The sequence below is a fragment of the Melospiza melodia genome, chromosome 11 (genome assembly GCF_035770615.1).
Source record: "Melospiza melodia melodia isolate bMelMel2 chromosome 11, bMelMel2.pri, whole genome shotgun sequence".
Taxonomy (NCBI): Eukaryota; Metazoa; Chordata; class Aves; order Passeriformes; family Passerellidae; genus Melospiza; species Melospiza melodia.
The window spans coordinates 29,105,330-29,117,502 of record NC_086204.1 but is presented as its reverse complement, the minus strand read 5'-3'; the positions used below and the strand labels follow the sequence as shown (position 1 = coordinate 29,117,502).

The 12,173-nt window shown below is 44.1% G+C and overlaps 1 protein-coding gene across 12 annotated transcripts in view; it reads right to left on the bottom strand.

Annotated features, from left to right (window-relative positions):
- Positions 1 to 12,173, bottom strand: part of NFIA (nuclear factor I A) — a 248,614-nt gene that overhangs the window by 17,584 nt on the left and 218,857 nt on the right. The gene's annotated exons all lie outside the window — the stretch shown is intronic.

Genomic DNA, 12,173 nt, shown 5'->3' with positions numbered 1-12,173 from the left:
CTACCCAAGGTAGTTCAGTTGCTTTTCTTGATTGCCCTGAGAGTACTTCAGAGCACACAGAGGAAAGCGAGGGGAGAGTGCTCACTCTCCTGTCCAACTTGGGCTGGACAGGAGAGTGAGCACTCCCTCCAAAATTCCCCCCCAAAAGTCAGGTCCCTGCCTGTGCTCTCTGTCTGGGTGAAGTGAACAAATGAGCAGTCCTGTGGGGATAGCAAAGTGGGCCCAGCCTGATCAAAGCAGGGCAAAAAGCAAGAGGGATGGGTCAGTGGGGACTGGGAGGCAGAGAGGAGGAACTGGAATGCGGGCAGCAGGAACAGTGGGGCTGGCAGGGCACACTCCAGCCAAAGGGACAGCTGGGGACCCCAGGATGAGGGGACCAAGATAACATCATGTTTGAAGAGGTGGGTAGAGCAGGGTTGGGTTTGGAGACCGCAGAAAAGGAAGAGGAATTCGGGTTTTGGCAAGTCCTAGGTGTTACTGGGCAAGGAGATCAAAACCAGGCTCCAAATTAACGTGCACAGAAATAGGAGCACAGAGGCAACTCTGGCACTTTTGACCTTAAAATTACAGAAGACAGTGAGCTGGAGGAATAATGACTCGATTCATCAGGAAACCCCCCCCTTCCCAAAACTCCTCTTAAAAAAAGAAAGCCAAGAGGGCATTGAGCTGAACAAAAAACCCTCTCCTGAACGTGGGAACTTTTGACATCTGCATTTTTCCTGATGCTTTGTACCTTGCTAAACTGCTCTAAGAAAAATGGAAGGTCGTGCATCATGCCTGTGCTCAGGGACCCATCTGTGGGGATCCCTGAAGGGATTTCCATCATGCTGTGGGGAACCCCATCCAGGGATGAGTCCTGTAAAGATCCGTGGGGTCATTGGGGTCAGGATGCTACAGGAGCTGTGTGAGTGGGGCAGGGAAAGACCACCCCAGGCTCCAGAGGTTGCCAGCTCTCCGTTGGAAAAATGGGAGAAAGCTTTGCAGCACATGATCCATCTTTGGATGAGGAGGGATGTATTAGACATGGTTGGCTAAAGGGAGTTGGGTCTTGGCCTAGCTTGGAGCAATTTTCACACATACTGTGAGATGCCAATGAAAGTCCTGGTGGAGTGTAAAGTCATTAAATGAGATGAAATTAAACAATTTAGTTATTTCTGCTTCATCATATTTGTGCAGTATGGCAGGCAGAATGAATTACTACTAATGATCAAATTTAGTAATACTAATTAAACTATCTCAATTTAATTAATACTAACAGAGAAAACAGACAAAATTACTAATGTAAACCTTGAACTTAAAATCAAAAGGTGCCTCTTCGCTTTTGTGAGTCACTGAATGTGAGGCTTTTCCCTGAAAATAGCCTGTGTAGAAGTGGCTCTTTGTACTCCCTAAGCAAGCTGCTCCATTGTATGGTTAAGTACAGCTCTCCTCCAGCTTTCTTTCCCCCCATTTTTTCCCCCTAAATGTTACTACTTTTACTCCTTGTTTTTCCAAAGAGCTTCCAGGAGAAGAATCTGAGCTCTGTTCAGACTCACACAATATTAACAGCACTGACAAAACAGTTACCACTACTGGGACAAATTCTGCCCTGGGTGCTTGTAGGAAGAGGGTTTATAAAGAGCCTGTGGAGCCTCCCTCGCTGGGAAATCATGGGATCACAGAATGGTTTGGGTTGGAAAAGACCTGAAAGATCAGATGATCTTCCAACCCTCTGCCATGAGCAGAGACACCTTCCACTGCACCAAGTTGCTCCAAGCCCCATCCAACATGGTCTAAACTTTAAAATTTAGCCTACAAGATCAGTAATTTGGGAGAACCCCAAATCCATCTCTACATCAAGGAAAATGGCTTTAGAGTTAATACCTGTAACCACAAAATAAAAACTCCACGGAAATATATGAAGACTGCAGTGTAAACCCTCCCCATAGAGAAAATGTGGATTTTAACCTTTATCTTATCTGAAAAAGACTAGATTTACTCTACTGTGCATAGATATAAGCAAAAGAGAAGCATAATTAAACAAAAATGTTATTGTATTTCTAAAACAAACTCCTGCCAATAACAAATCTTCCATCTCCCCCTCTCATCAGCTTCAATGAATGTACAGCCGGGTCCCATACCACAGATTCTCAGACATGATCTTTAACCTAAAGGACTGCAACAAAGTCCTTAAAAAAACCCCAGCAAACCAGGCAATAGCCAAACAAGGAATATAATGTGTCAAAGTGTTCTTCCAAAATCTCAAATCTCATTGTTTAGCACATGCCAAGATGAAAAAACCCAACACCACATGCAAATATCGTATCTCAGTTTATCCCCCCCCCCTTTTTTTTTTCTTTAAAAATAAGTAGTTTTTCTGTTGTCATATTTAAAAAGATGCAGTTACAGAAAAGGCACAAAAAGAGACCTATAGTTGTATAAAGCTGCTCGAAGCAATGCAGAAATTAATAGAATCCTTGAATGGTTTTGGGTGGAGGAAACCTTAAAGCCTGTGTTTTTTCATGTCCTGCAGGGCAGGGACACCTCCTCCCACTATCCCAGGTTTGCTCCAAGCCCCATCTAACCTGGTCCTGGACACTTCCAGGGAAGGGGCAGCCACAGATTCTCTGGAAAACCTGTGCCAGGGCCTCACAGGGAACAATTTCTCCCTAAATTATTGTGTTCAGCCTCAGAGGTGGCTGCACGGTGTTGGTTGTGACTTTGGTTGCTCATATCTCATAATTAAAATTACATTTCAGTGCCTTCTGCAGTGCATTCAGCTGCATCTCTCTTCATGTGTAATAACCAGTGTTTGTATAGATGATGTAACACTTGGGTCACACAAGTGAATATGCCTGGGAATATTATGATTATAGTGTCAAGACTGTTTTCAAGGTTTAATATTAATAACTAAAGCACCTGAGGGGAAACCTAGAAGAGATTTTTAAGTTTAGCCTTTTGGTTTTTATGAGATCTTTTTTTTTTTGAAATACTGGTTTTAAATTAAACTTTTCCAGTTCTAACTCTGTTCAAGCAGAAAATGCTATCAAAGCAAAAACCTAAAATGAGATGTGTTTTGCTGTTCTAAACTAAAACCAGGTAAAATTTGAAAGCTGCAATTTCCTATGCTGTTAGCAATCATTACTAAGAACAGACACCTTTGTCAAATTTAAAATATAAACAGATTTTACCAAAATTGAGGTAACTTTGCCATATTTCTTTTGAAACCTCAGTCTGAGTTAGTTATATTTCTCTAGGACAGTCCAGCACTAGGCAGGTGATGCTCAGTGTCTTGGGAACATGGAAACTTCTGCAACTGAGGACTCCTTCTCTGTTAAGAAAAGGCTTCTTTTGGTCCCTTTTTATGGAATTCACTATTAATTTCAGAGCAGGACAGTCTTATTTTGCAAAGTGTTCACCTCTGGAGCTTATTCATTCCCTGACCTCTGTGTTAATGCCATTAAGCAAAGGTGATTCCTACAACAGAGGTAGCTTAATGCCTATGCAGGGATGCAGGGATTGTGGCCTTTAATTTTTGACCTTCATTGTAGGCTGTGGACCTAATCCTTAGATTGCAGAATTCTTAAAAAGTATATATGGCAGCTGGCAAAAAATCTTAACGTTCCAGTAAATGCAAAAGCCATAAATTCAGCTGCTGACCTTTTCCATCCAGGTCACATGTGACATCTACTGGAGTTTGTCAGGCTGGGTGGAATTTATGGGGCTCATATAGGTATCAGCTGCAAAGGCTGAACTTTCATGAAATGTCTTTCAAAGGCACTTCCAAAACCCTTGTAAAAAGTCAGTATAGCTTTTTTTTTTTTTTTTTTTCATAAGGGTATACATTCTGCACACATTTTAAAAGGTCTCATCGTGCCACCTCTGCAAATTTTCAGCACCTGGGAAACTTCAGCTCTTAAATTATTACTCTTTCCAAAATAGAGAAATCAGGCCAGGCATGTAATTACTGCCATCCCCAACTTCCAACAGCCCCTTCCCCAGCCTGGCTCTTTGAGAACTCCTTCCTTTCTGCTGTGCAGCCTCCTGCCCCTCTCTGGGATCGATGCTATCGATGCTCTATTGTCAGTCAGAGAAATGGGATTTGATAGTGCCCTCAAGCAGTTGGGAAGAAGGGGAGGAATACAAAACCTGCCCAGCTCCACACCGTCAGCGTGGGATCAATGCTCTCAATAATACGTTTGCTGCCACGTAGCGCCCTAACTGTCGCAATTAATAATGTAGAAGGAGCTGATTAACTTAAGTAAAGTGCTCTCCACTGTGTAAACACATCAAGATCTATAGGGCCAAAGAGGAAAGAATGAACAAAACGTCATTTTTATATTTTATGTGGACACATTCTTGCTTTCTATTCTGCTCTTGTAACAATTACTGTACTAGCCACTCTGACAGAGTCAATAAATTGATCGTGGGCCTGATGCAGCAGCGAGCAGACTAATCCAATACAGCATTATCTGCTGTGGAGGCTGGGGTGGGCAGTGGTGGCCAGGAAATCAGCCAAGCCAGCCAACAGCAGCAAGGGGCACAGAACCATAACCTTGCCCCAGCCTGGCTTCATCTGTGTGTGTGAACATGGGGGTGTGAGCCGTGCTCTGCCCATGCCGCACCCTCAGAGCCCTTCCAAGGCTCCACCTGGCAGGGATCAGCCCCTCAGCTGGACCCTGTGGCTCAGGGAGGATCAGCTCATCTCATTTTCTCATGTTGGCAGCCATGAGTTTAAATTGATTGGCTTTTCCCCCACTACACCACAGTCATGCTCCCCACAACTGCACCCACCACAACACAGCAAGAGCTGCTGCCTGTCCGCTGAAAAACAAATCTGGGAATCCCCTCCCACGCCCCCTGACCTGTGAACACAGGGAATGTCACATTTTGTCAGCTTAAATGGCCACTTGGGCCTGGTATTATGTCTCTGACAGTGGTTGCAGTCCTCTTGGGAGGAAGCTGCAAGAATCCCTACAAAGGAGATAGACCAAAATGATTTGGCCTGAGGGGAAGCTTCTTCCCAGCCCCATGCAGTAAGTGGTAGGCCTTGTAAATCCATGTTAGCGGGGAATATGAGATTGAAAAAATAAAAATTAAAGAAAGCTTCCTGCTGAATGGAAAAAAGAAAACTGTTTTTTGGCAGAAGTTCTTCAAGAAGGAGAACATAGGCCATTGTTATTATGAAGACTTTTCAATGAAAACACAGAAAATCATTGCCTTTTAGAGTAATTGTTTAGCTAAAGAAAGGTTACACAGCTTGTAGAGAATTTAGTACAGAATTAAATCTCTCCAGCTCATTCATCATATTTCTGCATTTGCCAACTGTTCCCACCAGGCCCACACTTACTCCTTCCCTTTCTTCTCCCCCACTGTGGAGTAAGTAATGGCCATAAAACCCACAGAAAGGCAGCCTTACACACAGGCTTCCTGGTTATTGTGAGGAGGGGGAAAACTCACTAAGTTTAATTGCTTAGTTTGGGAAATTCTTCTATGTCCATTGTAAATAATTCTATGCTAAATCTACTGGAAATAGGATGCTGAGTGCTGGTTTCCAAAAAAGAGTCTGAACTGTTCACCAGAGTCTACAAGGAGGAGGAGGAGGAAGAAAAAGCCCAGGAACAAGGATCTCCCCTGCTGAGGACTAACCCAGGCATTTTGGGACTGATTTGGCTCCCTCTCACTTTGAAGATGCAGCCACATGATGGCATTGGGAAGTGTTTTGTGAATTTTTACCTCTCTAGGGCAATATGTGCTTTCTTTTTGGGGTGTGCTGTTCTCAGCTCCTTTTAGGAACTGACCTGAGGGTGGAATTTCGTATCCACACTCTCTCTAGGCTCACACTGCATTTTCAGAGCCATCTCCAGGCCACCCTCAAGTTCAGAATGGTATTCCTACGTCCTGCATGGAAGAGGAAACACAGCACCAAAATTCAGGTCATGTGTCAGTAGCCTGATGCCACTGGTGCAACAGCAAAGCACTTTTTGGACAGAGATCAAAACTTTGAGTGATCATAAGGGGGCTCCAGGTCTTGGAGGAGAGCAGCCCTCTCTTTCCTTTGCCAATATGGGAAAATCCACAGATCCCTGGAGGGTTTGGGAGAAGAGTGATCCCTCTAAGTTCAGCAGAAAGTAGCAGTTCCACACCCCAAAACTCTGTTTTTATACCTGATCTATGCAAATTTCTTTTCTTAACACACTAAAGATGTTATTCTTTCATGGAAATCATGTTCTGAACCTCTCACTACATTTTCTGGACAGGCCAAGAGAAAGAAAAGGAACATTCAAGTGTGCTTAGAAGTGCTTTGCAGCTGAAATTGGACACATGTACTGGCTTAGGGAGGTTACTGTACAGAATATGGAATTCTTAGAGGGATGAGCCTAACAAATGCTTCCAAGTTAGAGTTTTTTATCTCCATTCACACTCAGTCACAAGCAGTGCATCCAACCTCGAGGATGAGTGTTCTGATCCTGAGGAGGGACAGTCCTCTGAGCAACAAGTACCTCTGACCTGGCTGATAAACAGCTCCACTCAGAACCCCCAAAACCCAAAATAAACCCACCAAAACAAAAGGCCTGGTTTGTTCCTGCAGCCTCTCATGTTCTCTGCCGTGTCCCTCACACCCCTCGAGGTGTCCCTGCCCTGCCCCGTGTGCGGAGCAATGTGGTGGCTCAGCTGTCAGCACAGTGCCACAAACCCCTGCCCTGCCCCTGTGCCCAGGGCCAGCAGGTCCTGCCTGTCTGCCCAGTGCCATTCCTGGGCTCTGGGAAGGGGGATGAAGGCAGCAGGGTGTGCAGGCAGCCAGGGCAGGCCAGGCAGCCCGTGGTGCTCATTAATAAAGCACACGGCCACGAGCTGCGTGGGGCTCAGCGTCCCCCTGGGAGGGGGCAGAGGGCAGGACAGGGTGGCACTGAGCAGCAGGGATGGAAAATCCCCGTGAAGCCAGGCACACACACGGATTTGTGCAGAGGAAGGAGAAAAATGTGTGCACTGGTTTCTTTCTTCCATAGGGTGGCAATGGAACCTGGGCACTGAGCGGCTCTGCCTCTTCAGCTGCGGGAGCGAAGCGCTGCAGGAGCTGCATCAGCTTCCCAGGCAAGGTGCTGACTTTGATCTATGGATCCTATACACTTCTGGGGGCTGCCACAGACAGGGCTGCTCCCCTGCCTGCCTCCTGGAGAGGGGCATCACCTGCACCACGCTCCTCAGATTCCAGTGTCCGGGCAGCAGCGCCCGGCTGCTCTCACAGAAGGACCCTCTCCTCTGGAATTCGCCTCCCCCCTGGTCTGACAGAGCTCACATCTGCTATCCTACAGGACACAGCATCCAGCTCATTTTTTTTCCTCATGCCCTTTGTTTTAAAGTGCTGCCAGTGAAAAATTGCAGGTTGCAGTTTGCTCTCAAAACAAAAAAAAAAAAAAAAAAAAAAAAAAAAAAAAAAAAAAAAAAAATCGCTTGTGGGGAAGCAAAACAAGCTTTGCCTTGTCTCTGGGAAAGAAAGTAATTGTACAATTAGGTTTGTGGATGCACCTGAGGCATATGGTGGTTTTTTTAGAGATAAATAAAAGCCCAAAACGAGAAAGCTACAAAGATACCACTGTCTAATTTGGGAAGGGCAGGGAGCAGGAGAAGATCTAAAGGAGTTAGCAATTTCCTTGTACTATAAACACTTTGCTAAACTTCAGTGATTTCCCTCCTAAGTTAATATTGCTCTTTTAAAGATGTATTTCACAGGGTGCATTTTTGTACCTGGTCTTTATAAGGCTGTTCTGCTGAGCTTGCTGGTTTCCATACCTGTTATTTTGCGGCCTAGATATGCTTGTTTGACTTTTGGGATTTTTCTTAAACTTTATTTCAGTGTTGTAGGCAGGCTACAGGCCTTTAGTTTCAGTTGTTTTATGCTATAAAGGATGAGCTCTATCTAGAGCTCTCTTGTAGCTGGGTGGCTCTAGGGCCCCACCAGGGAAAGTGTGAAAACACAAGGCCTTTGCATATTATCCGGGATCTGACTGTGCTTTGGGATTGTGCAAAGGCAGAACCAGGAAGAGCTTCTACTTCTGTCCTAGTAGAAATAAGTTTGATCTTTTCCTACATAAAGCTAAGGGAATAAATATTTAGGTTTGTGCTTAACTAGGTTTTTAGAAACTACCTGGGATGGATCTGATACAGAGTGTGTTTACACTAGAGAAGGATTTTTCCTGAAACAGCTGGTCAGGGCTACAGGATTCACTTTCTCACAGGGTAAAGTGGCTGATTCTCTGCCTAGGTGCCTGCAGTAGGAGGCAGTTTCTGTTCCCTGCATCCTCACAACCTCCCTGTGCAGGGCACACGGGCCAGTGGCAGGTAGGAGCAATTAGATAATTAGATGGAGCAGGCATGTGTTTCTCAGGAGCTGTTTTTAGCATCCCAAGTGCAATTTCCAGGAAGATGCAGGCTAAGTAGGTGGCAAACAGGACTCAGCATAGTAAACAATGTTTAGTGTGAAGTGGAGCTGCAGCACGATGAGTACAGAGCACGCGGATCCCTAAAGGAATTTTGTACCCTAGAGCAAAGCCAGGGCATTAGAGAGCAGCAAGCAGCATTTGGAGTGGTGAGTGGCAAACCCTGGCCACAGGCTGCTGGTTTAGCATTCCCAGCTGCATGCACTGTGTTTCACTGGTAATTTTAGGAAAAAAACACCTCAAAATGCAGCCCCCTTTATTCACCCTGGTGCTACGGAGAGGCTCGTCCCTAATTAATGTGAGGGGACTTTCCCATCCCTCCACCACCCTCTGTGTTGCAGGTCCTTGGCAATGTGAGAGACGTATCTATTACTTAGTCATGAGCTATCCAGACCAGCTTGCTTTTGAAACCAGAGCCCCCTGTACCCCAGGCATCCTGTATTTCTGATTTGCATATGCAATAGGCAGTTAAAAAGCTGATGCCCCCATATTGCTTGCAAGTCAAGTAGCAAAAGTAAATGATTTATCAAGCAAAGGTTACAACACCTGTGCCTTTTTGTCAACATATACAGGGGATGCCAAGTCAAGTGTTGCTTCTAATAGCTCAAACAGAAATTTAGATTCAAATAACCCCCAAGACAGGACAATTGTGCAGTGAGTGGAGTGGCAAGAGTGATGGATAGTGTAAGCAGCAGATGCAAAACCAAACCAACTAAAAAGTTTGGAAACTGCTGAAACCAGGCAAAGCCAACAGCCCTTTGGGGGCTTTGGTTACCAAATCAGAACTACTGACTTAAAGCAGTTTATTTCCCCATCCCTTCTCTGATAGACTGGTTGTCCTGTTGCAACCTTTGTTGACACAGGAAGATGGCTTTTTAATGAATATTATATAAACTCTATAAAATTCCTTTAAGGGGTTATATTTGCCACAACATGACATAAATCAGAACATAGTGCTAATGGAAATGTCTACTGATATTTTTTCTAATAATGATTCAGAAAGGCTTGTACTGGGTTTGGTTGTTTAGAAACAGGACAGAATGATCCTTGCCCCAGCCCATTGTAATTTGCCTGGGATTTTATTCCAGTGTTCTGGAAATGCCCATGTATGGGAACTCCTGCTCCGTGGAGCTGCCACATCCCTGTGCACAGACTCACTTCTGCAGCACTTCAAGACTAATGATGATGATGATGATGATGATGTGTAAATAGTGCTTATAGTGCAATGTTCCACCAAGAGAACATCAGAGCCACCAAAAATCTGACCAAAATATTTTCATATGGGTTGTAGCTGGACCATAATTTTTAAAAAGCAGATGTTCAGATACAGCCTTCATTTTTATTTTATTGTTCCAGCAGCAAAGAGTCACTTAACCCTTATATTTAAGCTTGACTTCCAGAAGCTTGGAGTATTCCCTGCTTCCTCTTGTCTCAGGAAACTGTGTCCCTGGCTTTTAGTCCCTGTATTTTAGCCTGACTCTGGATGTACTCTAAAGACCCTGATGGAAAGGAGCCACCCCAGCTGCTTTTAATAATGCAGTCCTATGTGTTTTTACATTTTCGTTTTGAAAATGTCCTAAGTGGCCGTTCTATACACTAATGCTCTGCAAAAAGGAGCACAAAAGCCTGTCTTTGTTTAGAGGAATGCTACATAAATCCCAAATCATTGCAGTTAGCACTTCTACCTCACTTCTCTGACTCAAAGCACAGTCAACTTCAGAGTTCTTTCATGAATAAGTAGTGAGTTTGCTGATAAATTATATATTTAGTATCAAGTGGGTTGTGGTGGTGTAATGATGTATAGAAGCAGGGAGATGCAGCTGGAGTCAGAGACTGGAAGTCAGTCTCCTTGCCCACTGCAGCATGTTAGACTTTAATTGAAAGCTGTGCTTGAGTATTGTTTTTCACTGTACAGCATTGTTATTCACTACACTGCATTACTGAGGAGCACTTAAAGTAACGCTAGAGCACTTTAAAATGATTTAAGTCATAAATAAGGAGGATAAAAGTTTACAGTCAACAAACTTATCTGGGAAACTTAGGCTGCAGGATGCAAGTAAGTTTTAAATATCTTTGGAGACTTAATACTGTTGTGTCTTACTACATAATCAATTTACCAACTAGGAGTTTTTCAAGTCTTCTGGAAAAGGTAAGTAGCATTCTCCAAAGGGTTTCAGGTTTCCTGAGCTATGAAGGAAAAGACCAAATGCTTAAGGACTTTAGCAGCACACCTTAAAATTCCTGTTTCCCGATTTCAGCGTATTTCTGTATATTCCAGTTGTTTCCAAAACAACTGGAGAAATATGATTTAAATGGGAAGGTGCATGAGAACTTGTCACACCCATGAACCCCATAAAAGCAGAAGGCTGGAAAAGTGGGGTGCAGGCTGAGTTTTGTCAAGGCATGAAAAAACCCCCCAGAATCTGATGGGTTAAACCCCTCTCTGCATTGCTGCTGTACTTTGTGTGACCCTATTTAAGGCAGAGAAGGTTTGAGATTCGATATAGTTTAACCTGTGCTGTGCACAGAGCTATAAACTAAAGCCCCTAACAAATTGTACACAAAGAACAGACAGCAAAAAACCACGTTGTGCTCACAGGCAGCTGCTTGCAGCCCTGTAAACTGGAAATCTTTGGGAATGAGTGACCTGTGTTTCAGTGACAGTGGAGGTGCTGAAGCCATCACAACGAGGAGTCTGTCCTCATGCACCTACTGTGGCATGTGACAGCCATTAATCTGCACACTAATTATTCAGAAGCCTATAAACCATTTGAAAGAACTTACAAGAGCCAAGGGTAGTAATGCCCAGTTTGCCAGCTATTTGAATTATTGCTTTTTAGTCACTGCAACCAGCTCAAAACAGAATCACAAATATTTCGTGTAGTTGACCTTTAAAAGAATTGCAACGTAGTCAAGCAATCACTTCAAACTATAAACTACAGTTGTCCTAAAGCACTAACTCTGCTCACTTTTTTATACCTTCCCCCCCCATGATAACGTGATATTAAGCCCAGACTTAATTTTTTCAACATCTGGCTCAAATTAGCTGCTAACAAAACTGCCAACAACTATTTTCTTAATCGACCCTGGGAATTTGATACAGCTTGGAAAAAGCACATTTAAATCTCGTCCTTCTCCTAAAGAAACACAAATGTTTACTTGAGCTTCTGATTTGACCATAGCAGGACCATGAATTCAGCTAACCCAGCTTTATAGGCCTGCCTCAACTGGACTTTTTTCTCTTTGCATAAGGAAAACAGATGTGCTCACAATCACAAAAATCTCCTGCTCGCTCAAAGCCCACCATGCAAATGGCCAACCAGGAATTTGAGGTTTTTTTTTTCCATGAGTATTTGATGGGTTTTTTTTGCATATCACAGACTGGTTTGGGTTGGGAGGGACCTTAAAGATCATCTTGTTTCATGGGACACCTTCCACTAGCCCAGGTTGCCCCAAGCCTTGTCCAGCCCAGCCTTGGACACTCCCAGGGATCCAGGAACAGCCACAGCTTCTCTGGGCAACCTTTACCAGGCAGGGAAGGATTTTTGCCTAGCGTCTAATCTAAACACAATTAAATGCAGTGCCTGGGGAGCAGGTTGGAGCCAAAGCCTTTGAAACCCCGGCCCTAGAGCAAACAACTGCGCGCTGGGAGCCAACACCTTAGAAAGCAGAGAGAGGTCCTTCCAGTCATGAAAGCAGTGTTATCACCACACAAGCCCCAAAAATAAATTAAAATAAAAAAACAAACAAAGG